The 26677-nt window shown below is 41.8% G+C and overlaps 1 protein-coding gene across 12 annotated transcripts in view; it reads right to left on the minus strand.

Annotated features, from left to right (window-relative positions):
* Positions 1-26677, minus strand: part of FOXP1 (forkhead box P1) — a 575925-nt gene that overhangs the window by 282859 nt on the left and 266389 nt on the right. The window contains exon 1 of one of the 12 annotated variants that reach the window (XM_058563006.1): positions 14845-15239. The exons of the other annotated variants lie outside the window; for them this stretch is intronic. The gene's annotated coding sequence lies outside the window, so the exon portion shown is untranslated. Of the gene's footprint in view, positions 1-14844; positions 15240-26677 lie in introns of those variants that run through there. 12 annotated transcript variants of the gene reach the window in all.

The raw sequence follows: 26677 nt of genomic DNA on the forward strand, positions 1-26677 counted from the left end.
CTTTTTTTAACCCACAATTTGGGGTGAAAATAAGACTGAAACTCAAAGGAAAGTGAATAGTAAGAGAGCACAAACAAAGGCAAAAATAATTAAAAGATGACACAAGATTTGGGCATGGAAAAAGTCTCAAGAATCAAAATGTACGACTCAGTTGATTTCTTTTATTTCTACACTGAAAATATAAGCAAGAATGCACCTTAATGTAGGAAGCTGACACTGAGTAGCTTCTCTGGGTCACCTTAAATTTTAAATGAAATCTGCCCCTCACAGGGCAGAAACGCATCATAGAGAAGGAGTGAAGTGGGCAGCTATGGGCACTGGAGGTGCCGCACTGGAGGTGTGGCATCGTGACAATTTCCAGGTGGTCACAGACCTGCTGGAGGTGGGAAAGGACCTTTAAGAGGATCCAGTGCAACCAGCTCTCCACCAGGTCTTGCCCTGGATTAGAGTTGAGGTACATCAACTCTCGGTGTCATGAGGTTTCCACCATACACTACCTGCCCTTCTCCTAAACACAAACTGCTAATAAAGTTTGGAATTCGCTAAACCACTAACTGCATTTTCTTCATTTGAGTGTCCTTTTAAGCTACACAGGAGTTCCCTGGGCACGTTAAGGTAAAACAGAAAGAGCCCCTGATAATATAGTTCAAGATAAGAAGGTAGCGAGTTACACAACCTATCATTTATACCTAGCAACATGGGTCCCTTGCAAAGCTGCCACATAGTCAAAGTAATTATCTTATAGCACATTAAGTTTTAGACTGTATTCTATATTTAGTAAATCTATATAAATGATGCCACTTTTTGTAAATTATCACTAAGTCTTCAATACAATATAAAACACACTATTAAAAAAATCTTAGTTTTCTGTTTTCTTTTAAACTTTAGTTTCCAGTTCTGTAATCTAGAACTAAGACCAATTCTTGCACTTTTAAGTATTTAAAGAGGAAAATAAAATTGAGCGAAATAGTAAAGCCTCCCCCCTAAAAGACTTTTATTTCTGAAAGAATTGGACCAGAATCTACATTTGCTAAGATCTGATGTAATGCTGTGATTAACACAATATTTTTCCCTTCTTAGTTATTGACATCTATGTGTCCACAACAAAAGAAGCACAGAATAGCTAGACAGGTTATCAAGCTTTGTAGACTCAAGCTGAGTTACTAAGTAGTCCAGGACGACTGTGAAAATATTCACAAACTTTAACATGACTTTGTGTTTGGTGGCCTGATCTCCTGCTCAGGCAAAAAACACCAATGTTACTACCAAGGGGACCAAAGCAGAAAGATCGTCCATTGTAAACTACCTTAATTTTGATCATCACAGGTTCAAAGCAAAGCCCAACCACATAGCCTACAGAATATTCATCATTTTTGAATAAGAAATCACACAAATTATCAGGGAAATATACTTTCGGAACTGCCCTCCACACAAGTCCTGATTATTAAGTATCATTTATTAATTCATTCACCCATTTGTTCACTTAACAAATATTTGTCAACCCCCTGCTACATACCAAACACTGAATGCTAACACTACAAAAAAGATAAGAACCAGCCTGCACCATAACGATCAAAGCTTCGGGCTGGGGTAAAGAGGCTAGGAGATGCCTAACACACTCAGAAATAAATAAGCAATATAATTTTTATACTCATGGTTTACTTCCAACATCAAATTATGTAGAAAAGAAAGAGGCTGCCCTTTAAAAGAAAAAAAAGTCAGTGGATCAAAAGCATCATTAATCACTGTCTCTTTTAAATTAAAAGGTTCGCAAAAAGGTGGGCATGGAACCAACATGGGAAACAAATCACTCCCCTTGCTGAGTGCGGGTCAGAGTCTAAATGGGAGAGTCCTCGGTATTTACCCAGCTCACCTCCTGTGTAATGGATTTGGAGGAGAGATTTCCGCTAGGGCTCTGCTAATTTGACGCTCAGCTTTTGCTTTTTAAAAATGACAGTTGGGTGGTGATTCTAGTATTGTGACTGGTGTTAGAAATAAACCTTCCAAGTGTTCTCTCAATAAGGTTCCCGCTTTCACGATTTGACCTAGTAAATCTTGAGCCCCTGCGAAGGTGCTTGGTTAATGAGCTGTAGGCCTGATTCTCTGGGTGGCCTCAGGACTCCATCTGCAAACTGGCTAGCTCTTGTAAGGCAAATGCAAACATGCCCAGAGAGGACTTTTCACACAGTGGCTGAAAGAGTCAAGGAAACCCATGAAGATACTCATTTAAAATCAGAAATATTGCAACAAGCAGCGCTCAGGGTCAAGGTTTCGCACCCCTCTGCTCTTGAGAACACCTCTATCCACACCCACACCAGTTAGAGCAGGTCAGGGCGCAGGGAGATAAAGCATGAGTTCTCTGCTGTGTACACAGCACAGAGGCAACGCAGCCTTTGACAGAGCCAGACTTCCTGTCCTGTGAAATACCAGCCCAGAGCAATTTAAATATGTTTAAAACCTAAAATAAAACAACAAAACATAGTCTATGCATATACCATGAAGGCTGAGAATTTCAGTTGCTGCTGGGAGAGTATAACCGCAGTTAAGGTTTTGGGAATTGAATTTTTATTGTTCTATTATTATTTATCACAAACTTTGCTGTCTAATGGGACAGGGCAGTTTTTAAAAGCTCAGGATCTTCTGGAATGCCTACGGCTACAGATGGAACACCCCCAATCCTCCCTCACACTTTATAATAGTTGGAAAGCTTATATTCATTTCTCTTCCATTTTCTTCTGTTTTTTTTTTTTTCCTGCTGAGGAAGATTAGCTCTAAGCTAGTATCTGTTGCCAATCCTCCTCTTCTTTTGCTTGAGGAAGCCTAGCCCTGAGCTAACATCTGTGCCAACTTTCCATCACTTTTTATATATGGGTCGCTTCCACAGCATGGCTGACAAGTGGTGTAGGTCCACGCCCAGGATCCAAACCCACAAACCCAGGCCGCTGAGGCGGAGCGCGCCGGCCCCACTTCTGTATTTTTTAAATAAATATCTCTGTGATGGAAAGAGCAAGTGGAGACAAAAAACATAATCTGTACATTCACAGTAGCAATAATGATGACATGTGCTATTGATTGAGTGTTTGTCACCCGCCGGCACAGTGCTAAAGGCTTCATGTACCTTCTCAAACTTACTCTCAACTCCAGAGTAGGCACCACTCTTTTCCCGCTTTTTAAAGCAGAGAAAACTGATGCCAAAGTCACAGGGACAGTGAGTAGATGAGCTGAGATCTGAATCTGCAAAACAGGTGCATAACCAGTGCCTCTTCTGCTTAATACATAACGTAATTAACCCTGAATAGAAAGTAGTTGGGGAGGAAGGGGGAGACAGCGGACAGTTTCAAATCCACAGCACAGTAGACTTGTGCTAGTTGCTTAAGCAATCTCAGTCACCCTCCTTCCTCAGCACCAGAAGCCCAGTTTTGTTTGGGCAGCAACGTGCTCAATTAAAATATTTGCAGTTCCAGGCTCTCTTGCGACTGAAAGTAGCCCTGAAACACAACCCTGGCCAGCAAGATATAGATACACATCGAAACACAGAACATTCCTTCCAAAGTAAGAAAGCAAATCCAGGAGGATATAGTTTATTTTGCAAAGAAGCAAAATCTGGAGAGAAGAAACCACTTTGTCCTTTGCTCTTTCACCTCCTTCCTGCCTGGAAACACACCTTTGATGTCTAGAGGTACAGGGGCCACCTTGTGACCATTAGACCACATGCTAACGATGGTGCACGGACAAGCAAGAAGAAGCTCCGAGCCGGAGGACTCCTTTGAGCAGCGCACCAGCCTTGCAGGGCCTACTTCTAGACTTCTTGTTTTGTTAAAGACAATTACACACCCCCCTCATTTGATTAAGCCAGGAGACTACACACTGCGGCCTTTGGGCTAAACCTGGAGCCTGTTTGCCTAAAGTTTTATTTGAACATAGCCATGCCCATTGATTTAAGCATTGTCTGTGGCTGCTTTCATGTCACAACAGCAGAGCTGGGTAGTTGCAACAGAGACCGCATAGCCTGCAAGAGCCTAAAATATTTACTGTCCAGGCTCTTTACAAAAAAAAGTTTGCCAACTCCTGGATTAAGTCACTACAGTCAGGTTTCTGTTCGGTGCACCCAAATTCAATCCTAATTGAAACATAGCCACTTATGGAAAATTCCCAGTAAGTGAGGAATAAAAACCCCTGCTCCTTCTACTCAATCAATGTTCAATAAATGTGTATATCAAGTCCTACGATACGCCAGATCCTTTGTGATGTGCCAGGCATACAGAACTAAATACTGTTCCTGACCATTCGGGAACCTGCAATCTTTGTAGACAGTCACATCCTAAAAGAAGAGCCTCAGAAACAATCCCTTATAACTCTAAGTGCTAGGAGAAAATGCAGGATGCTATGTGAACATATAATTGGGGGGCCTAACCTAATCTGAAAGACTTAGAGGAATCATCTCTGAAAAAGTTAAAGTTACCTATGTTTCTGTGTGAAGCTGCTCCATCTACCCAGCTTCTAGTCACACATAAGCTACTCCTTGGTGGAGATACAGTCCCTTTTCAAAGCTCCACTGAAAAACTATTTAATAATAACCAGCTTGAACACACAGGAAACCCAGATTCTGAGATGGCATCTGTCTAGAAAAATCTCATTCAGTGACTTTCACACTTCCATATGACTATGAGTTACACACCCAGAGATAATTTTAAGGGTAAAAACATTTGGGCATCTATACCCAATGGATAATTTAATCCTCAATGGAATTTTTGCATTGGTGCCCCCAAGATCAAGCCACTATTGTCCTGACAGGAAAGCAAACAAAAGTGATGTTTTCCAAAACACACCAATTTGGAAGACCCATGGAGTATCTGTGGTGAACTGCCAACAAATACAAAATCCATAATTCCAGAACGTAGTCAAATGAGGATGAGAAACGCAAGACCCATAAAATCTTGACATTGGGAATGGAGAGCCATAAATGGCCTTTTAAAGAAATTAGTTCAATCCTTAAGTCCTAACAACTCTGAAAACATTGCACTTAGAGGGGATCTGATTGGATTCTCTAATTGCTTTGGCACCTGTCCCTCAGTCCTTCTCAGCTGGTTTGCTGAACGCTGTATTCGAGGGGCAAGGAGGTTCCCAGAGTTCTTGTCATCAGCCCCTACTCTGGATCTGAAGCACAAGACTGTCCATTAAGCGGTTACCACACTGTAGTTCAGCTGGATGTACAGAATTATGCAACTGATAATAGTCCTTTATCAGGTATTCAGGTATTCTGAACAACATGAAAAATAACTGTAACATTTATTGAGTGCTCACTATGTACCAGGCTCTGCTCTATTGCTTTTATATTCATGCCTGCATTTAATTCTCACAGCAAACTTTTTAAAATGGGTGCAGTTTCCCCTATTTTACAGATGAGGAAAGAGAAGCTCAGAGAGGTCAAGTAGCTTGCACCAGATCACACAGTGAGAAAGCTGGTGAGTTGAGATGCAAGACCCAGCTCATCTGATTCTAGAGACTGTCCCCCTTACCACTTACACATTCAGAAGCTCCCTCCCTAAGCTTCAAGGCAAGTCCAGCTCTGCTCTGTGAAGTACCAGATCCAACTCCAGGAATCTAGAGGTAGCAGGCAAGGAAACGGAGAAAGAGAAAACAAGTTCTGCCTTCTTTTTTCTCTCAAGAAATTTCTAGACTGCTTCTCTTTGATTTAACAACAACAACGACCACAACTTTAGCCAAAAGCAACACCATCAGCCAAATTTATTGAGAACTATGTTAGTGCTGTTCTAGGTACCTGCCACAATTGACTGGATGAGAAATCAGTTGGGAGATCCTTTATCCCTAAAGAAAAGGGATAATTCTGCCTCTCTGATATCAGAGATGAACCAAGAACTGAACAAAAGAATGGCTCTCAGTTCCAGAAATCTCTTGGTGGTAAGCCCTGAGGCAAATCCATTAACATATCAGCAGTAGGCACTGCTAACAGTCTCTCCTCCATTAGCTCACCTCCAGTCCTCAAAAGCCAACTAGGTTTTTCTCTAAGAAGAAACAGCCAGATGTGAGACAAAGACACCTAAGCAACTGGCTGACTTGACATATAATCTGTCTTTCTGTCTCTATCTCTCTCAAAGAGGCACGGATCAGAAAACATGGAACACTGTAGAAAAGAAGCAGACTCAGGCTTCTTCCCAGGCTAGCTATTGTCCCAGTAACCTGTGAGCTTGTTAACGGCACCATGACGATTTACGGCAAGAAGCATGAGCACATGAACACCTGGACCGACTCCAAAAGAACCGATAAAGTGCGAAGGAAACTGAGAACAAAGTGACAAACATGAAGATAAACCTCATCAGAATCATGTAGGAGGAAGGGAGTGAAAAAGTGAAGGTCGCATTTCCGGCATCAAAAGGTAGGAGTTTCATTTCACACCTCAGGAAACAGGCAAGGGCGCCAAAAGTGGCGAACAAGGCTCCAAAGCGCAAGAGGTCACGGAGATGGAATGACTCAGATATCATGGACCAACCACGAGGCACAGAGCACAGGGACAGGGCTGGTCCTGAAACCCACCAAATGGTGGGTTCAATTTTTACAACAGGGAAGAATTCGCTAGGGCTGTACGGACAGACGCAGAGCCAGAACAGGAAACCAAGGAGGAGGAAAGGAAGGTGCCCGGAAATGTGACAGTCTTTGGAGAAGGTAAGAAAGTCCCTTAGTCCATGACTCACATCCACACAGGGTCACAAATCTGGAATTTTTTTTTTCTTTTTTTCAAGGGAAGATTCACCCTATGCTAACATCTGTGTCAATCTTCCTCCTTTTTCTTCCCCCACCAAAGCCCCAGTACACAGTCGTGTGTATAGTTGTAAGTGCTTACAGCTCCTCCACGTGAGCCACCACAGCATGGCCACTGACAGACAAGTGGTGTGGGTCCACGCCCAGGAACCAAACCTAGGCCACCGAAGCAGAGCACGCCAAACTTTAACTGCTAGGCCATCAGGGCTGGCTCACAAATTTGGCCTTTTAATGCTGTCTCCAAATCAGATTTAACCCCCTGTCACAGAAATACAATGACAGGATGGCACTTAGCCCTTCGTCAAAGAATTTTAACCTTCAGCTCCATTATTGCATCACATCACCTAAATACATTAGAAATAGTATTTGGAATAAATCATGTGATTCACACTATTGTGTTGCATTATATGTTGTGTGTGTGTGAAAACATTAACTTATTTAAGGTAAACGTTGAGAAAATACCATAAATGTCCTAAGTCTGTTTTGCCTTTGCATTACGCATTAGTACATTATGAGCCCTGAAGTAACGAAAGTAGCCCAGGTCTCTCCTGCCTTCTGATAGATCCCCTTTCGTAAATGCATGTGAAAAAGAGATTCAGTATTAGAAAAGTTTAAAGGAGTGTACAGTAGATCCAAATGGAGGAGAATCCAAAAGGAAAACCAAAGGGAAAAGACCAATGTATAGATGCTCTTGAAGCATCAAAGCGAGGCCACCAAAAGACATGAGAGCCATGCCCAAGAGGGCTGCAGGGGGACTGAGCACAGGACTGCGTCTGCAAATGGAAATGTCAGATGGGGAGAAATCACTTGGCTGATGTAGAGGACTGAAAACAACAACTATTGTATAAGGAAGGAAAAGGTCGTGGAGCTAAAAGCAAGAATAGAGATACAATTTGCGAGACAAAGTAAGTAAGAGCAGGCGACGTAATTGTGTAAGACAAAAGTCGAAACAGGCACATATTTCTACTTCTGGTAGATAGGGCTAATAGACTGCTTAAAAATGCCTGCAATTTAATAATTTTGAAATTATTTCCACTTCTAAATTGCCATTAACTAGATGAAGGAGGCAGAAAATAATTCTAGAAGTCAGATACAGTCACATCACAAGGACTTAAGACTAAGTATCTTGAGGTGCTTGAGAACTGACAAATGCTATTTCAGAGATTCCAAGGGGCAGGAAAAGCCCCAGAAGACTGCGAAAGGTGGGTAAAGTAACGAAGCACCCCTCAAAAAATGATGAGCCGAGTAATTAATACTGATCTTCTTCTCTTCCATACCAGGGGAGATACTGGGAGGAAACAATCTTTTTACCATCACTCTGAGAAGAACAAGTTACCAGGCAACAACCAACATGGTTTTCTGGAGACACATGGTGCCAGCCCCTCCGACCGAGTGACAAGTCAGGTAGATAAAGGGGAAATAAGAGATGTAATCTTATAGACTTCTGTTAGTGTCCTGATTCTGTCCCTCGAGACATTCTCATCAGCAGGCGAGGAAGATGCAAGTAGGCACACCACACCCATCGGCTGGTTATCACTGGTATGCTGTCAACCTGGGGACGCCTAACAAGTGATGTTCCACAGGTGTCCACCTTCCCACCAGGATTATTTAATATCTCTATCAATGAGAACCAACAGAGCTTCCTGTGCCCAGCGAACTAGCCTGCAATCAAATTCCAGGGTCTCCCTATCAACATCCTATATCACCACTTCTCTTGTTACCCAAGATGTAGCCTCGTGTTTCATCTCTGCAGGGTTAAGACAAAAATCTGGGAAGGGAACTGAATGCAGAGAGATGGAAACTCACTCTGCAGCAGCGCCACACACGCAGACCCATCCTGGGCTCACAGCGAGTCACGAGGGTTTTTTTTTTGTTGTTTTTCATTTAATGGCACTTGACGGTGCACGCAAACTTCAAGGAAGATGACCCAAAATAGTCCCAGGAGGCCTCAAACTCAGAGTGGGCTCCAGAGAGGCCAAGAAACTCTCCGTCTGAAATCAGCCCACAGGTCTACAATTGCAAAAGATTAGCTTTTCGAGATCTATTTCTGAATGTCATCTCGTAGACTGCAATTTCTGAAGCAGCAGCTGACCCCAATCCAAAACTGCCAAGAAACAAACAAATTATCCCTCAAAGGCTCTAGGAAAGTAATGAGATCACTTAATTAGGCAGAAAAAAAAAGAAACTACAAAACTATAACATGTATCCACCTAGATCTGAATTAAAAATAAAATTCCACTATAAAAAGGATTTTTCAGAATGTTGAAAGTCCAAGAATATGGCCATATTGTTCCATCCTGGGGAACCCAGTTGATTCAGTTTTATTACTAGACTTCCCCCCACTTCTACATCCCTCACTATAAACATTTACAAATTTCATCTCAGCATTAGTACTAAACAATATTCATTAAGAATCCCGCCAAAGTGCAAGATGTAAGTAAATCAAAGCTTTGATGCTCTATTTTGCAAATTTCATGGGCCACTAGGGATAATTAAAAGGGCAATTATATAAAGTTGGTACAGTTTTGAGAAACAAATGACATTTTCTGCTTTAAAGCACTTGATAATTTGATATTTTGCTATTAGGGCCATCATGTGTACTTTTATGGACAGGCAGCCAAATAAACAATAAAGGTTCCTTAACAGCCTCTAATGATTGTTTTTGCCCACTGATATCACTTACCATTCCAGTCCATAAATCATACGCTAAGAGATTAAGGTAAAGATAATGAAAAAGTATGAGAAGCCATTAAGCTAAAGGAGAAAAAAAAATAAGGCTAAAAGCACTGGTTTCTTCCGTGCTTTCTGCAAAGACACCCGGCAAAGTCTCAGGTTCTGAGTGTTGGAGTGGGGCTCGTTGTCCTGTGTTTAACCACCGCTCTGAAGCCAGCAAAGTACATTACCGCTCATGAAAAATACAGCGAAGAAACTGCTAGTGGCAGAAGCATTTAACTTCCTTGTTAGCAGCCTCCCCCAAGTGGCACTTTTTCACCGGCAAGTTGTTTATTATGTTGGTGCCAGGCAAAACTGATTAAATGGGGCTCTTAAGAATCAAAGCGTTATAAATTCATGGAAATACAGCAAGCAATAAATTCCATGGAATTAAAAGCTTACTAGTGCTATTAGCATTTCAGGGTGTTTGAATTGTTAATACTGATGTGCAAAAATGATGTGCCTCTAAGACAAGGCAGACCAAGGCAACACAGGCGAACAGCTCTGGAAATTTTTTTTATCAAAGTGGCACTGGGACTTGGCTGTTGTTATAGCCACAGGAATGGAGGAGGGGGTAAATTATCTCCAAAATTCTCATCTGCCCTAAAAAGTCAATCTTACCACAGAAGAGAGAGAGCACCAAATAAAGGTTTACACGCAGGAGGAAAACAAGCATAAAAATATTGTGCAAAGGATTTATGCTTTCAATGAACGGAAATTCCATCTTAACAGCTAAGGGGTATGAGAGTTTCATCTTGTAACCTGGTCTTAGCAGGGATGGCGTCCAATGTATCGTGACTGGGCGGATCTTGGGTTTCTTACAGGACAGCTAACCACAGATCAGGCCCCAGAAAGGTTATCAAGTGGAGTTGGGTGCATTGGTGAAGTGGACAGTACATTTCCCTGGATTGTCATGTTTCATCTTCAGCTCTTTCTGGGGGTTTAAAAAGTATTATTCTAAAGAGACAAGGGGTGAAAAAATCAATTATTATGCCATTAGGCAAGTGATATCTTCCCAAGTACAAGACATGATTATTCTATTGCACCCATCTATTTAAAGAAGATTTCTTTCCAACAGAAATGCCTCCGAGGATCTTTGCTAGGTACACACAAATGTAGGAAAGAGAGAAAAAAGAAATCGAGTGCTTCTTAAAGACTTAGATTTTTTGAAAAAAACGTATGGGGATATATTTCACTTCTCTTTTAAAATAATTACTGTCCACAAATACAGTATTGATCACTTGAAGACACAATTTAAGAGCAAATGCACTCTTAAATCTGGAATTACCAAAATTCAGGGAAAAAAAGGAATCCAAAGCTGGCAATCTAGACAGATGTCCAAAATATCCATTCATCTATTCCAGAGTTGGCCAAAAAAAGTACTATTTCCTAACATATCAAGAAAACTTAATTCCTTTGATAAAAGAACCACATGCGTAATAGAATCTACTGACGGATCAGTGGTACATATGATTATCTCTGGGGCTACGTTCCACACGTGAATATAACATTTGTACTCACTGAAGCTGCCTGCCGCTTCCCCACAGAGAGACAGAGGCTGTTCACGTACCAAAAAATAGGAGACAAAGGGGAAAAACCTTACAGAGAGAAACTCATAACGATTAATGCGCTTTCACTGGGCTTAAAGCCAAAGCCATGCATTGTTATAGGAACAACATTTTACAGGGTGTCTAAATTAACGCTGCTGTTCAAAAACGGTTCTGTCTCTAAGACAAGACCTACTATGTGTAGAACACTGGCAGAGGAGATGAATAAATATATGACATTGTTCTTGTACTCAAGAAAGCTTAAGAGTCTCACTGGGGAAATAATCAATTATAAAGCACCTATTATATATTCTAAATCAGGAATCAAAAGATTCTTAAAAGACAGGTTCTCTACCCATTGGGATTTTAGAGTGACTTTAAGATAAGGCATACACCCAAAAAATAACCCCTGAACAAGGCAGTATTATATCTATCAACATTCTATACACATAGAATAATGGGTTTTTTGTGCAATAGAGTCTCCAATTATAGCAGAGTGAAGAGTAAAACCTTGATAAATAGATCACTGGGGAAAATTTATGTAACAATGAAAATGAAAAATAATATGTGTAATTTGCTCTTGGCCGTGCCCTCTGCATCATGAGTGGGTCAACCATAACATCCACACGAGGCTATGTGCAGGCCTATATCCAACGGTGGTGAGAAAAACCAATACGGTCCTTGCCCCAAAATATGGGGCACATATTGGGGTCTCACAATATACTAGGGGTGGAACAAGTGGCAGAAAGTGGCCTCAGTAACAGCAGAGAGGACCTGGAAGTTTCCATGCCTGTGTGCCACACTGTTCCCCCCACCACTCTATCTTCTCACACAGGTCTCTAGTGCCGTGTTCCCCTTCAAAACTAGAAATCCCCCTCTCAGTCCTTCATTGTCACCGACTGACAACCTTTTAATGTCAATGAGCTGCACTCAAGTGTTATGCCAAAGAGAAGATATTCATATTGTCAGCTTTTGATGACTAACTGGGAGAAAGAGCTCTGCCCCTTATTAAAGCGTTACCTTCATTGACCAGTTCCAAGGTTCAATTTAACTCTGGTGCATTTTTTGACTGGAGTTTGGAATCAGTGGAGCTCACAAATGTCCTCCCAATGTTCCTGCTGATACTCTTTCAAGGGTAACATTTTCCAGAACTGCTAGGGAAGAGCTCAGTTCTAGCTTATTTGTGGATCTGGAGATAACTGTATCATGGCCATGGTCTCCCTTGGTTTGGCAGACGCAGCACCTGGAGAATGGAAATTGCTCTGCACCTCTCCCCAGTAAAGTCTCCTCTCTTCTCACTAAAATTGGGACTAAGGAGAGGCCTCACACCCATGGGTGCAGATTCGTCTCCCTCTTTGGCAGTCAATCCTGTCTGTTCTACAATGAGCAGAGGGGGTAAGCTGCACATCTTTCTGGTCCCACGTGGCCCCGAGAGTGGCCAGATTCTGGTTTGTGTAAAGGATAAGAAAGGGGCCCAGTAGATCCAAGACTGGGCCATATGTTCAAGCTCAGATTCCAAGAATTACCTGCAAGGAGGTGCTGGGAAGGGGCAAGTCCAACTAACAGGCAAATGATGATTTGCTTTCTACTCGCCACTGTCCTCCTTCATACAGGTCTAGCTCATGTGAAGCAGTGTCACCTGACCCCAATACCACTGATACAAAATTTGGCTCCAACCTCCAATACACACCCAAGCCCTCTCCCTTCCTCCTTACTACCTTAGCCATAAATCAAGCTGCTTTCCTCCCTCCTCTTCCTTGTCTTTGTCAGGTTCAAGACTACTGTATTGTGTTTTCCAACCTAAAAGTTGGCTGATATTTTCAAGCTGTACCAACCCCCCCTTCAGTCTTCCTTGCATGCAGCCCTAGGGTGCCTCCATTATTTCACTACTGGAGAACAAAGTTTCCGATGACAAAGTGTGTCTTTGGAACACAACCCCTTTGCTAACAGGGAGACTACTGCTTGATAACAGGGCACTAATTGTGCAGCCCAGACAATGAGCATAAAGAGGGACTGGTGAAGGGAGAGAAGTAAATAACAATACAAAGTAATAAATGCCTCTGCCAAATGAGTGCAAAGAAATAAAATTCTCTAATATTCTCAGGACCAAGTGTTCATCTTGGAAGGTCTGGTCATAGAGAGTAGATGCAATATAAGAACAGGATGGTGCACTGGCCCTTTTGAAGCCTGAGAAACAGAACTTGAAGAAAATTAAAATTATCTGGTAATGCTCTTTTTCTACTGGAATGTCTTTGCCCTATTCCTCTGACCTGTCTGCATGACGAAGTTCTACTCCTCACAGAAGGCTTAACTCCAGTGTCACTTCTCTCACGAATCTCCCACTAATATTCCCAGGTGAAGATGAGCCCTCCCTAGAATTCCTTTGAGTCTAATATTTCACATCAAAAAGGATTTCCATGTCAGCTTCTGTACCTTCTCTAACATGCTGTGAGCTCCCCAAGATCTGCAGAAATATGTTACTCATCTTAGTGTTTTCAGGCCTGTAGAACCCAGAATGTAGTAGGACTTTGGGGTTTATCAATTTTAACTGAATTGCAAACAGCAAACAGAGGGTAGGGATAAGTGGAAGCTGACCCTCAAGGTCCCCCAAGAAGCATGTGACTCAAGGCAAGCCTTGACAGCAAATGCTTGGTGGCCTGGACATGAAGCCAGACCTTCTCTGCTGCCCTGGGAGCTGAGAAGTTGCAAGGATGGAGCTGCTGGACCTGCTCCCCACCAGGAAGGGAGTCCCATTAGATAAGGGGTCACCACAGAAGAAAGCAGAAGGGAGAAATGTAAAGATGGGGCTTCGGGGCTTAGATCAAGTCCAACCAGGCCTATACCTGACCTATTATTCAGTCACATAATCAAGCTCAGATTATGTGATTATGCTAATCATAAACCAGTATAGGCCAAGTCATATGACACACAACTAAAAAAAAATGTTCCAGATGATACATAGATAATGGAAGTCGATAAAATAAATTAGCATAACACAGGAGACAAGCCATACAGAAGCCTCCAAAGGGAGGAGGTGGTGGATCTGGGCTGAATCAACTGTTTCTTATCACTGGGTTTTGAAATCAATCAGCAATTCCAGCCAGATTTTCACATTTACTAAAAGCAAGGACTTAAAAAAGAGATCATCAAAATCTAATATCTGATCTTTTTCAGCAAGGCTTGCTACCCTCTAGGTAATAACACTTCGCTCTTTGGCATCCTGGAACAACTGTGCTCAAATGGGTGTTATACTCATAACACATATAATCCAACAGCACTAACAGGGTAAACGGGGAAAATAAACTCCATCCCCCACCACCAGTTTCCCTTCCCAAAGGCAACCATTGTTACCAGTGTCTTGTCTCTCTCTTCCAAGAATCTTCTACACATATACAATCATATGTGTTTTGTATGTATTCTTCTTTTTTTACCCCTTCTACCCAAAGAGTAGTATATTTACCCACTTGGTCACTTAATATATATTGGAGATATTTCCAGATCAGCACATAGGGGTCTACATTCTTTTTTTAGTAGCTGCATAGTGGTGTCCCCATGTGTCCCCTACCCCAGGGATGGACTATAATTTAACCATTCCTTCCTGATGGATATTTAGGGAATTTGGGTTTTTTTTGTACCCACAAGTTATATCCCTGTACACAGGACTTTCATTAGCTGGATGAGTATAAATCTCTAGAAGCAACAGCTGATTTTTGCTACTGCATTTGTGAACTAAGAATCAACAACCTTGCAAGTTGGAAAATTAAATCCCCATTCACCTTCTCACATACCCCATCTCTGGGCTTACCTTTTACTGGCATCTTTCTGTTAGGATCAGATGATCAGATGCCCTTGGTAGACATTGAAAACAAAACACAGAAAGGAACAATTCTGGAATATCAGCTGATATCCACTACAGCAGAACCCAAACAACCTGGTAAAATACCATCCCCCAACTCTTTTTAAAATTAATACATTTTACAGACCTATTAGAAAATCATTTGAGCCTACACCTACGTGAGGCTTCTGGGGATGCTTCACACCCTCGGAGTTCCACGTGGCATGGTAATCAGTTGCAAGAGTAGTTTCCCATCCTCTCATGCTTATCCTTTCTTCATTCTTTTCCTGTCCTTTCCTACCATTAACATATCCTGGAGCATTCTTTCAGCCTGTTTTCCTCCAGTCTAATTATTCTCTAATTTTAAATAATATAATAACTTTGACATTTTCATTTATAGTTAAACCTTGCTAATTTGCACAAACGATGGGTAGACACAGCACAAATTAACAAGCTTGAGAAATCAGCAAACACAAAAAAGCCAATGATTAAAAAGAAATCAAATTGCTATATTATGAAATACACATTTATTCTTAGAAACAAATTCCGCAGACTTGTGAGAAAGTATGGAGCAGTGACACTTGGCTGCTTTCTAATATTCTTTCTTTTCTAAGATACAGGGTTACTTTCTTTCCACGGTCTCCAGCGATGATGTTTTCTGAACAAAATATCAGTACGTATGGTAAGACGAAATCTTTCTGAAAAACTATGAGATTCAAAAGGCAGTCTATGAGCTCAGTTTTGCTGCCATAAGAATTTCTGGGCTCTCTGGTTATAGGGGAGAAAAAATACACTTAGTACAGTCAGGCTGCCATAACAGAATACCATAGAATGGGTAGCTTATAAACAACAGAGATTTATTGCATTTCTCACAATTCTGGAGGCTGGTTAGTCCAAGATGAAGGCGTGGACAGATTTGCTGTCTGGTGTGGATTCACTTTCCAGTTCAAAGATGGTCATCTTTTTGTGTGCTCTCACATGGCAGAAGGGGGTGAGGGATCTCTCTAGGGCCTCTTTTTTTTTTTTTTTTGGTAAGGAAGATCAGCCCTGTGCTAACATCTGCCAATCCTCCTCTTTTTTTTTGCTGAGGAAGACTGGCCCTGAGCCAACATCCATGCCCATCTTCCTCCACTTTATATGGGACGCCGCCACAGCATGGCCTGCCAAGCAGTGCATCAGTGTGCGCGTGGGATCCGAACCGGCGAACCCCGGGCCGCTGCAGTGGAGCACGCACACTTAACCGCTTGTGCCACGGGGCCTGCCCCTCTAGGGCCTCTTTTAAAGGGCACTAATCCCACTCAAGAGGGCCCCACCCTCATGACCCAATTGCCTCCCAAAGCCCTAACTTGAAACATCATGACATTGTTAGGATTTAACATATGAATTTGAGGGAAGGGGGATACAACCATTCAGTCTATAGCGTATACGAAAGTGATTCCTTCCTGAAAAACCCAAGATGTGTCCAATATCTCTCTATCCTCCTCCTCCACACTAGGGCTTTCCCAACATTTCACTAACTCAGCCAATGGTACCTCCATGCACTGATGTTCACATCATAAATTGAGGTCATCTTTAACAACTCCCTCTCTCTCACATCATTGTCTCAATCTATCAATGATTGCTGCCTAATTTTAACTCCTAAATATCTCAAAGTCTTTCTTTCCTTGCCTGTCCACAATCAACCTCATAGTCCAAATTACAGTGCTCTTGAGCTTGGTCTTCTGCACTAGCCTCCTGCCACGTTCATCTGTCCTACACAGCTTCTTCCATCTCCTCCTCGACACCATGCTTCAGCCATGCTGGCCTAATTTCTCTTCGTTAAGCATGCCACATTCACTCCCACCTCATAGACTTTGCCCTAGCTGTTCCTACATGGAAGGCACTTTTCCTAATCCATGTCTGGCTCCTTCTTTTCATCTCTACTTAGCTCCTAAGGGGAACTTTCCCTGACAATCCACCAGTCTAAAGTGGCCACTCACCTACTCAGCTACTCTCTAGTACATCACTATTTCAGTTCACTGGCTAGAAAACAAACCTGACACTGCTCTAGTTTACTCTGTTATCATACAGTGCTCTATTCTCAGAGGCTTGAATTGTGTCTGGCACACAGCAAGTTGCAGTAGGAAGCCTCAAAGCTGGCTGCCAATAACTCCTCCCCTTCTTGTGTGCATGTGCCCATCAAGAGGTAGAATCCTTTCCTCCTCCCCTTGAGTGTGGGCTGGCCATGTGATGTGCTTTGACAAATGCAAAGGAGTGAAGTGAAACCACCCCTGCTAAGCCCTGCCCAAAAGGAATACTTGCACCAATGGTTGTTGTTTTAAGCCACTAAGTTTCAGGATAGTCTGTGAAGCAGCAACAAACAAGTGAAGCAGAGGTACTCATTATTTCTTTAGAATCAATGACGGCCCTCCTTACTAGTTCTTTTTTTAATTTTATTTATTTATTTTTTTCCCCAAAGCCCCAGTAGATAGTTGTATGTCATAGCTGCACATCCTTCTAGTTGCTGCATGTGGGACGTGGCCTCAGCATGGCCGGAGAAGTGGTGCGTCGGTGCGCGCCCGGGATCCGAACCCAGGCTGCCAGCAGCGGAGCGCGCGCATCTAACCGCTAAGCCACGGGGCTGGCCCCTTACTAGTTCTTCTATATCTACTCCCATTGCCCCCAGTCATTCTTAACTTCACTGAGTGACTTTCCCAAAATGCAAATCTGATCATGTTCTCCCACTGCATCCCAAACATCCCTCACTACAAAAACAAACCAACCAACAAAAAAACAGTTTTGGAAGCACAGATTCTAATCCATGTACTTCTGCTTGCAATGTGTATGTATCCTTGGCCTCATACTCTCCCTAGCACCTTCTATATGCGTTCAGTTCCTTCCAAACACCACAGTCCGTCCCAACACAGGGGACATGCTGTTCCTTCTCTTTGCCTCCCCATTTAACCTCCAGGCTGCTCTCTTTCTCCAGATCTCATTTTAATCACTATTTCCCCTGAAAGCCTTCTCTGACCTCCCTGACTAGGGCAAGTCCCCCAACTATAGACTCTAGAAGTACAATGTATCTCCATTTCTTAGTCCTCATTAGATTTGCCTTTATTAGCTCCTATTAGTCTGAGCTGCGTGAGGCCCCCGTCATGTCTTTTTTGGCTGACTACTATAAACTCAGCAAAGAACACTGTGGCTGGCACACAGGAGAAGCTCAAATATTTGTTGGAAGAGTGAAGAAATGAATAGTGTGGTCACTTGGACTGCCTACTTCAGATCCTGGCCACAGCACGTCCTAATGATTGACCCTGAGTGTGTTCGATGAATGGCTGGTCCCCTCTCTGGGCCCGTCCTCCTTCATCTGGAGAAAACAGTAGCACTTCCCTCACAACCAGGTTTTTCCAAAGTTTAAATGAAATTATACATAAGGGCACTTAGCCCAGCGCCTGACACATAGCAAATATTCAAAAATTAGCTCTCGTTATCATCATCATTTACTATTATTCCTATTTCTCACTACAAGAAAAGTCTTAAACTACAAAGTAATAGATTTTCTCCCCGATGTTCTACCATCTTTTTCCTTTATGAGCACAGATGCCCTGTACGTGATGCTAAGCAAAGATGGCCGTGGCGCCTCATTGTCAAGCTGGCCTCCCAGAGAAAATATCTAGACTGCCTCCATCATGGTCTGTACAAGAGCTGATCTCAGAAAAGCAATCTGATTAAACAAATTCTCAGCGAATGTAATAACAATTAAATACCCGGCCCTCCCTTCTTACATCTCTTGGAGGCATTTAATGAGGATCTTTGTTATTCTTGATAGAGATATGAATTGGTACCATTCTTCTACAAAATAGTTTGGGAATATACACAAAATTTTAAATAGATATCAATATCTATCTACCTACCTACCTATTTAGCTATCTACCTAAATTTCAAGTACACATACCTTTTTACCCAGCATTTCTCATTCTGGTAATTTGCCCTAAATCAGTGCTTCTCAACCAGGGTAATTTTGCCCCACCCCCCCAGGGGACACACGACAACGTCTGGGGATGTTTCTGGTTGTTATGCGTATGGGGAGAGGGAAATGCTACCAGCATCTAGTGGGTAGAGGCCAGGGATGCCACTAAACATTCTATAATGCGCAGGACAGCCTCCACAGCAAAGAATTATCCAACCCAAAATGTCAACAGTCCTCAGGTTGAGAAATCTTGTCCTAAGGAAATAATCAGACAGGTTTGCAATGATGAATATGCAAGATTGTTCACAAGCATTGTTGTGTACAACCTTGTATATCCAACAAAGAGGAGCTGGTTAAAGTGTGATATATCTACACATAGCTATAAGGTAATAATAATGTTGCCATACACCAACTAGTACAGAAAGATAACAGCAACATACTCTTAAATTTTAGAAAAGTAGGAAAAATGTAGCACAATCTTGTTAAAACTGTGACTTCTCTATACCCAACTGCCAAATAGAAATATAATGTGAGCCACAAATGTAATTTAAAATTTTCTAGCAGATACATTTTAATAAGTAAAGTGGAACAAATGAAATTAATTTTAATAGTATATTTTATTTAATATAATATATCTAAAATATTATCATTTCAACCTATAATCAATATCTAAACTTATATCTTTTTTCAAAATCTGGCGTGGATTTGACACTTACAGCACATGTCAGTTCAGGCTAGCCACATTTCAACTGCTGAAGAATTGATTGGGGCAACTGGTTACCATATTGGACAGCCAGGTCTACTCAATGACATTGGGCAGAAAGAGGGGTTTAGAAGGATTGTCTCCAAAACAGTCCAAACTGTGATCCTGGGGGTGAATTTGCAGTAATGTTGACTTTCTTATCGTGTTTTTCTTATTGTTTGTTTTTTACCATGAAAATTATCATGTATAAGTAAAGAATATAAAACTATATGCGTTTTGAAGGAATAAAGAGAGAAAATTGCTTGCTGGGGTCATGAACATATATGAGGCAGCCCTCCTGATCACCTCTCCCATCTTTGTCGTAAATGACAGATTCTGGAGTTTTCAGAGAAAGGGCTTGCGGCCACCTCCCCTGTGTGCTCATGCACGCACGCACATACGTGCCCTCCTTTGCATAACAGTGGAGTAAAGGTCATTCCTGCCAAGTGTACCCCAAACAGCCAACCTTCTGCTGCCTCACAACACATCTGAGTAGTGAAAAAAGAGCCTTCTTCACTCTCTCCCAGATAGGAATTCCTGCTCCCTGTCCCGTGGACCTCCTTCCCTCCCTCTCTCTCAGTCTCTGTCTTTCTCACTCTCTCTGGCCTTGGACACCATGAATACTCAATGCAGTTTCTACCCACGTTCCTCCATGTGTAGAGCTGGGGACACAAGCCTAATGCTCCTTTAACATCGTCTCTATATGTAAGTTCTATAAGATCACGTTAGAGCCAATGAATCTCGTGCACAGCCTGGAAAACCTTTTCATACTATTTCGGTCACGCACTTTAGGTTTTGAAAATCTTGTGAGCCCCAGATCTCTCCATCTGAACCCAGGAGCATCTGGGGGTGTCAATGGTTCGAACTTTTACAATTTTAGCACTCAAATCTAAGCCGCAATGTAGCTAAGAGACTGATTCAAATTCATAAAAATGAGCCAGTTGGATCCCTCTGGAAGGCTCCACCCTTTACCTTTCGATGGCAGGTGGGAAAGACAGGAAGATCATTTAAAAAATATATGTTATCCTTAAAAACTCAGAAACCATTTCTTTCTACTCAGGATCTCAAAGTTTTTGTTTTTATTTTCAACTGGGGCTAGGGGAAGGTATCAGGATGCCTATTTCATTTCTATTTCCGCTGGGCTCTCCTTAATAAAAACAGCCATTTAAAAATATTTTCATTATCTTTAAAGTTAATTAATAGTAAAAATTATTATTAACGTCCTTGAGAACTCACTACATTCCAGGCACTGTGCTAATAATAAAAATAGCTGACATTATTGAACCAACATTACCGAACACTTGCTATGTATGAAGAATTGCTCCAAGCACTTTTTACTTGGAATAATTACTCAGTTAATCTTCCAAGTACTTCAAAGGGGAGGTGCTAGTTTAGTTCCTATTTTTTTTTAAATAAGGAAAAAAAAGGTTTAGAGAAATCTGGTCATTTTCTCAAGATTACAAAGCCAAAAAGTAGCAGGACCAGGGCTCCAATACAGAACGCTAAACCTGAACTCTTAACCCAACTGTTCTTTATACAATCTTTACAGTACACCTACGAGACAGGTCCCTTCACTCCTCCATTTCACAGATGGGGACCACGGGCTGGTGTGCCAGGACCATGCCCAAGAACTCACACATCCACACTGCAGCGAGGCCTGCCCCAATCCACACCTCTCAAGGGGCGCAGTGGTCCAAAACAACGGCTACTCCTTCAACATTTCAGCATCGGAAATGTTTATTTCTCAATTAAAAGTCAGTCGTGTTTTGAAATGGTGGTGACAGGAACCAGGCAAGTCCACAGACAAGAGTGTGGTTTCCAAGCACGTTCCCGGGAGAGAGGAAAAAGCCAAAGAGAAAGCCGAGTGTGGTCCTGGCCCTGGGGGCCTGTCTTCCCTCCGTCAGTGCTGAGCCCGGGAAATCTCAGAGACGACTGCGAAGGCAAGAGGAAGTGCACTTTCCTTTCACATTTTTTTTCTTCTTAATTCTTTCATTCGAGGGTTGATGAGAATCAGCTGGCAGAGCTTACAGACGAACAGAGCAAACGCCCAGAGAGGGGATACGATGGCCAGCGCCCCACTTCTCTCTGGAGCTCACCCTTCAGCAATACCCTACTGAACTGATGCAGATGGGAGGAGCTCCCTGATGTCCACGGGTCTGCCCCAGGGTCTACTGTTTAACTGGACGCTGCCACACATCTCTCCAGGCTTCTGGAACCATGTGGTTGGAGGATACTAGCTCACAGGGTAAAGGCTAAAAGGAAATGGAGAGAAGCTTCTTGGGCTGGGAGCACAGGACCTATGACAGTGTTCCTTTCCCACGTGTGACAAGGAGGCTACGGATGGGATCTGGCTGAACACTGTTTTCTATTTGAGATGCTGATGATCACAGAGCAACAGCAGAAGCAAGAACAGCAGCAACTGTTCCTCTTACTGTGCTAAGTGCTTTATGCAGATCTGTCAGTTTGTCCTCACCCTAAAGCAAAGAGGTGGATCCATCCCATTTACAGAAGAGCCTTTCTTTTTTGTTTACGAATGTATCCCTGGTGTCTAAAATAGCGCCTGGAACAAGTAAGCACCCAATAATTATTTCGTGAATAAAAGAATGAATTTAAAGCACCAAAGTTTTTGAAAAGCTTCTGAGCCCCAGATCTCTCCATCTGATTTCTGGAGCATCTGGGTGCCAATGGCCCTGCCTTTTTTAATTTTATCACTCAGATCTAAGCTGCAATGTAGCACTCTGTGAATTCACCATAAACTCTGGCATAAGAGCCAATGATCAAGTAACCTCCCAATGACAGGATCCCTTCTCTATCCTATCAGCACCTGGCTTCCCCCAACCCCACTCCTCTAAACCCTGGCAGCTCCAAAAAATTATGAACAATTAAAAGAAGAAATACAAACAGCCTAAAGAAACAAAACTTCTGGACTTTGTTTGTAATCAAAGAACTGAGCAAGAAAAAAATGAGATAGACTTTTTTCTCCTATGATTTAAGTGACAATAAAAAAAATGTTGACACTCACTGTTGGCAAAGTTGCAGTGAAATAAACCCTCTCCTTCAGTACTGGTAGGAGTGTAAATTGATGCATTTTGGACAGTAAGATGACAAGACGTATAGAAAATCTACAAGAATTCCATAACTTTTCTTGTAGTAATTTCCTCCTCTAGAATATAGCTAAAGAAATAGAAATTGATAGACAAACATTTGTGCACGGATATGCCCACTAAAACATATTACAGAAAAACTGGAAACAACTGCCACACCCAACATTAAAGAATAGTCAATAGAACTTTATTATTTCCAAAAGGATGACACAGTATGCAGTCATTTAAGACGTCTTTATAAATACTTCAGGGCCGGCCCTGTGGTGTAGTGATTGGGTTCGACACGTTCCACTTCAGCGGCCCAGGTTTATGGGTTCGGATCCTGGGTGCAGAACTGTACCACTCATCAGCCATGCTGTGGTGGCGACCCACACACAAAATAGAGGAAGATTGGCACAGATGTTAGCTCAGAACTAACCTTCCTCAGCAAAAACAAAACAAAACACTCCATCACATAGGAAAATGCCGACCATATAACGTTAAATTTAAAAATGGATACACGGGCTGGCCTGGTGGCCTAGTGGTTAAGTTTGCGTGCTCTGCTTCAGTGGCCCTGGGTTCATGGGTTCAGATCCCAGGCGTGGACCTATGCACCACTTATCAGGCCATGCTGTGGCAGGCATCTCACATATAAAGTAGAGGAAGATGGGCATGGATGTTAGCCCAGGGCCAATCTTCCTCAGCAAAAAAAAGAGGATTGGCAACAGATGTTAGCTCAGGGCTAATCTTCCTCACACACAAACAATAAAATGGATACATAATTCTATATACTGTATGACTGCAATTTTGTTAAGTATGTGTACATTCAACAACAAAAAGAATGGAAGAAAATATATGTTACTCTCAGGGTCAGGATTCTAGATTATTTTTACTTTTGTATTTGGTCTACTTTTCCATAATTTCAAATTCCCTATAACAAGGTGGTTTTACATCTGTAACCAGAAAAAAAAATAAAGTTCATGAGAATTTCCTACTCTATGTTCTATTACTAATAGCATAACGAGAACTTAGCTAATGAAATTCTATGACCCTTCTTGAGGACAATTCTATATTGGTCTTTATGTATTTTTATCCCACATAGGGAAATAAAGGGAAGATGTCAACCCCATTCTAGAACTAGGAGGAGTAAGACCTTGGGCCATAAGCAGTTCAAATCAATCAGACAGTGTGCACCTCAAAAACAACGGGCAACACACCTTATTATCCTTTCCCGGCCTCAGCCCTCAGCAAAACACGTGCCACCTGGGAGGTGTTCATTCATAAGAATCAGTCAGATAAGGACAGAGTGGACACGTGAATTCTCATGCGACACAAAACACGCAACTACTTAAAAAATGAGAGTAGCTGTCAACAGGCAGGAACGTTATAACTTTATACATATCTTCATCAAATGTCCTTGTGAAAACGACAAATCAGGTTTGAGAGGGAGGAGAGAGACGGAGAGGGTGGGGGCGAGGGAAGAGGAGGACAGACGAGGAAGGGCAGCGGCAGCAGCAGCATGAGAAGCTTTAGAGGCTTGAGGAGAAGAGAAGGAGAAAATGAGGGAAGGAGAGTAAAAAGTGGGCATTTGCCGACATGAACATTTTTAGATGATGCTTTTCCTGTTTAATATTTTAAAACACTTGTAAATGGTGTAATTTCCCTTAACATAGCTGGAAGAGGGAGAAAGCGCTGGAAACGAAATCCAAGAAAGGGCCATCTACACGAAAAGACACATTTTGGTTTTCATCAGGTCTATTTTTTTAATAGCCAACTTGTTAACAGTCAAATTTTAATATTTCTGCTTGTTTCTGGTATTACATCATAAAAGGAAGGAAGAGGTGTGAGACAAGAGAGGGGGATTCCAACACAGACGGCTACAATTACGCAGTGGCCTGGGGTATGTCATTTTCCTTTTCTGGCTCTCAGTTTCATCTTCAGTCAATTACAAGGAATGGACCACAGAAGTCTGACGCTCCTTGGTCCTCTCTGAAGTGAGAAATCCAAGAATGCTTCATTGACCGGCCATTTGGGGATTTTAGAACTAGAAGGCATAAGGGCCACAAAGGAGAGTGGTGTACAGCTCAATTTTAAACACACAGTGACCCTCATAGGAACTCAATAAATATTTGTTGCCTAAACAATTAATGACAATACCACTGAGGTATGGCAAACAAGAGAACTTAAATTTTAAACTCTAAAAGTTGTAAGTATATTTTTATTTTCCGGGGTAATCTGACTGAACACCCACGAAAGCAAATTTTGGAGATGCAAATACAAACCAATTAAATTAATGGCTTGCTCTAGAAAAAGAGAAGGGGTGATGTCTGGGATAATAAACAATGAGAACATGAGCGGCTGTCCCTTGAAAAGACACAAAGCTCCTGGCTCACATCCTCAAAATCAAGTTGGGGAAGTGGGAAAATATTAAGAGACCATTCAGATCAGAAAAGAAAAATGTCTAGCAACTTCAAGTCTAGAAATGTTGACATCAAAGTTAATGCAAATTGTACCTCACCTTATGGTGGAAAACACACGCAGTCAATGCCAGGGGATGATTTTATGTGCCTCAGATTCGTCTTAACATGACTTAAAAGTAGAGGGAGAAACTGGGTGATAATCTAAAATCCCCATATCATTTATAAACCTAATTCAAGAGACTGAGCTATCCTGAGATGTCCAACACAGACATATTGGCCAGCATGAGTAACTGGAAGGAATCTGAGGTCCCTCCTTTGCAGGAACAGACAACACAAAGATAGAAGTCTCCACGGGATCCTAAAAATAAGATTTAGATAAAATATGTAATAACTTGGGGAAATACAACAGTTTAAGGGTCAAAGCAGGAAACAAAATGATACATACAGTACAAGTATATATAAACAAATTTATATATACAAAATACTGGTGGGATACAGATAAAATGTTGAACTCTTTAGGTGAGGCCACTAGTGGAATTCTTCTTCCTACATATTCTTCCTTTATTTTCATGCTTTCCTAATTTCTTCTAATGCCATTTTATAATGAAAAAAAATTAAGGGGTACATTTTATTATCTTCCACAAACAAGGAATATTCTTACCTCACCCAACATCACCTTACTGGTATTTAGTATCTAAATAGAAACAGCGCAAGTTTTTCATTATTTTACCTACAATTTCCTAGATGCTTGAAGATTTAGGACCAGCCTAGAAATCTTGAAAATGTTCGACTGTGTTTCAGAATTTTTGAATAAGCCAGAATCTTTGATGTACTTAGTTAATTTGAAAGGCGAGTGAACCCATCAAAGACTACCCATATTAGTATAAGGTAAGGCTGACAGACAGACGTGTGGCTTAGGCACAAACTAGTACTTTACTAATCTAGAGACTATGTTAACCACACCAAGCTGGGATGTACTTTAGATGATTAAAATCAACATATTTTAAGTTAGAGATGTAAATACATCCCCTATTCTCCTGTTTTTATTTAAACTCGATATCCAAACCATTGGATTAGAGAATGAATTAAAAGGGGCAAAATGTACAGGATTCCTTGATGTAGCAGTGAGTTTTTCTCTGATCACTTTCCACAGGCTGTACTGTGACCCAAATGTCACAGTTAGCCCCCTGGCCATGTGGGGCTGCAAGGGGTGGGTGCACAAGAGATGCCCTTAACAAATAAGAGGGCTGAACAGGCACTCTTCCTGGAAAAATCATTCAAAATGCCTAATTACCATAAGCTGACTGGTAGTTGTATGAAGCCAGGATATACTACGGGAGTGAGATTCAAACATTCTTGACTCTCGCTAAGGTTATCGATGGCTTTCGTGTTGACCAACCCAATGGTCAGTTCTTTGTCATCATCACTTTTGACCTCTCAGCAGCATTGCATACAGCTGCCAGTGCGCTCCTCCTTTAAACAACGTCCTCAACGGGCTTCCAGTTCACCACCATCTGAGTTTTCCTCCCATCTTTGATCCTACCTTTTAGTATCCTGTGATCAAACCTCCTAACGGTGTTGGCTTCAGAACCCACATCTTGGAGTCTTA

Source organism: Diceros bicornis, chromosome 2, assembly GCF_020826845.1.
Source record: "Diceros bicornis minor isolate mBicDic1 chromosome 2, mDicBic1.mat.cur, whole genome shotgun sequence".
NCBI classification, from domain to species: domain Eukaryota; kingdom Metazoa; phylum Chordata; class Mammalia; order Perissodactyla; family Rhinocerotidae; genus Diceros; species Diceros bicornis.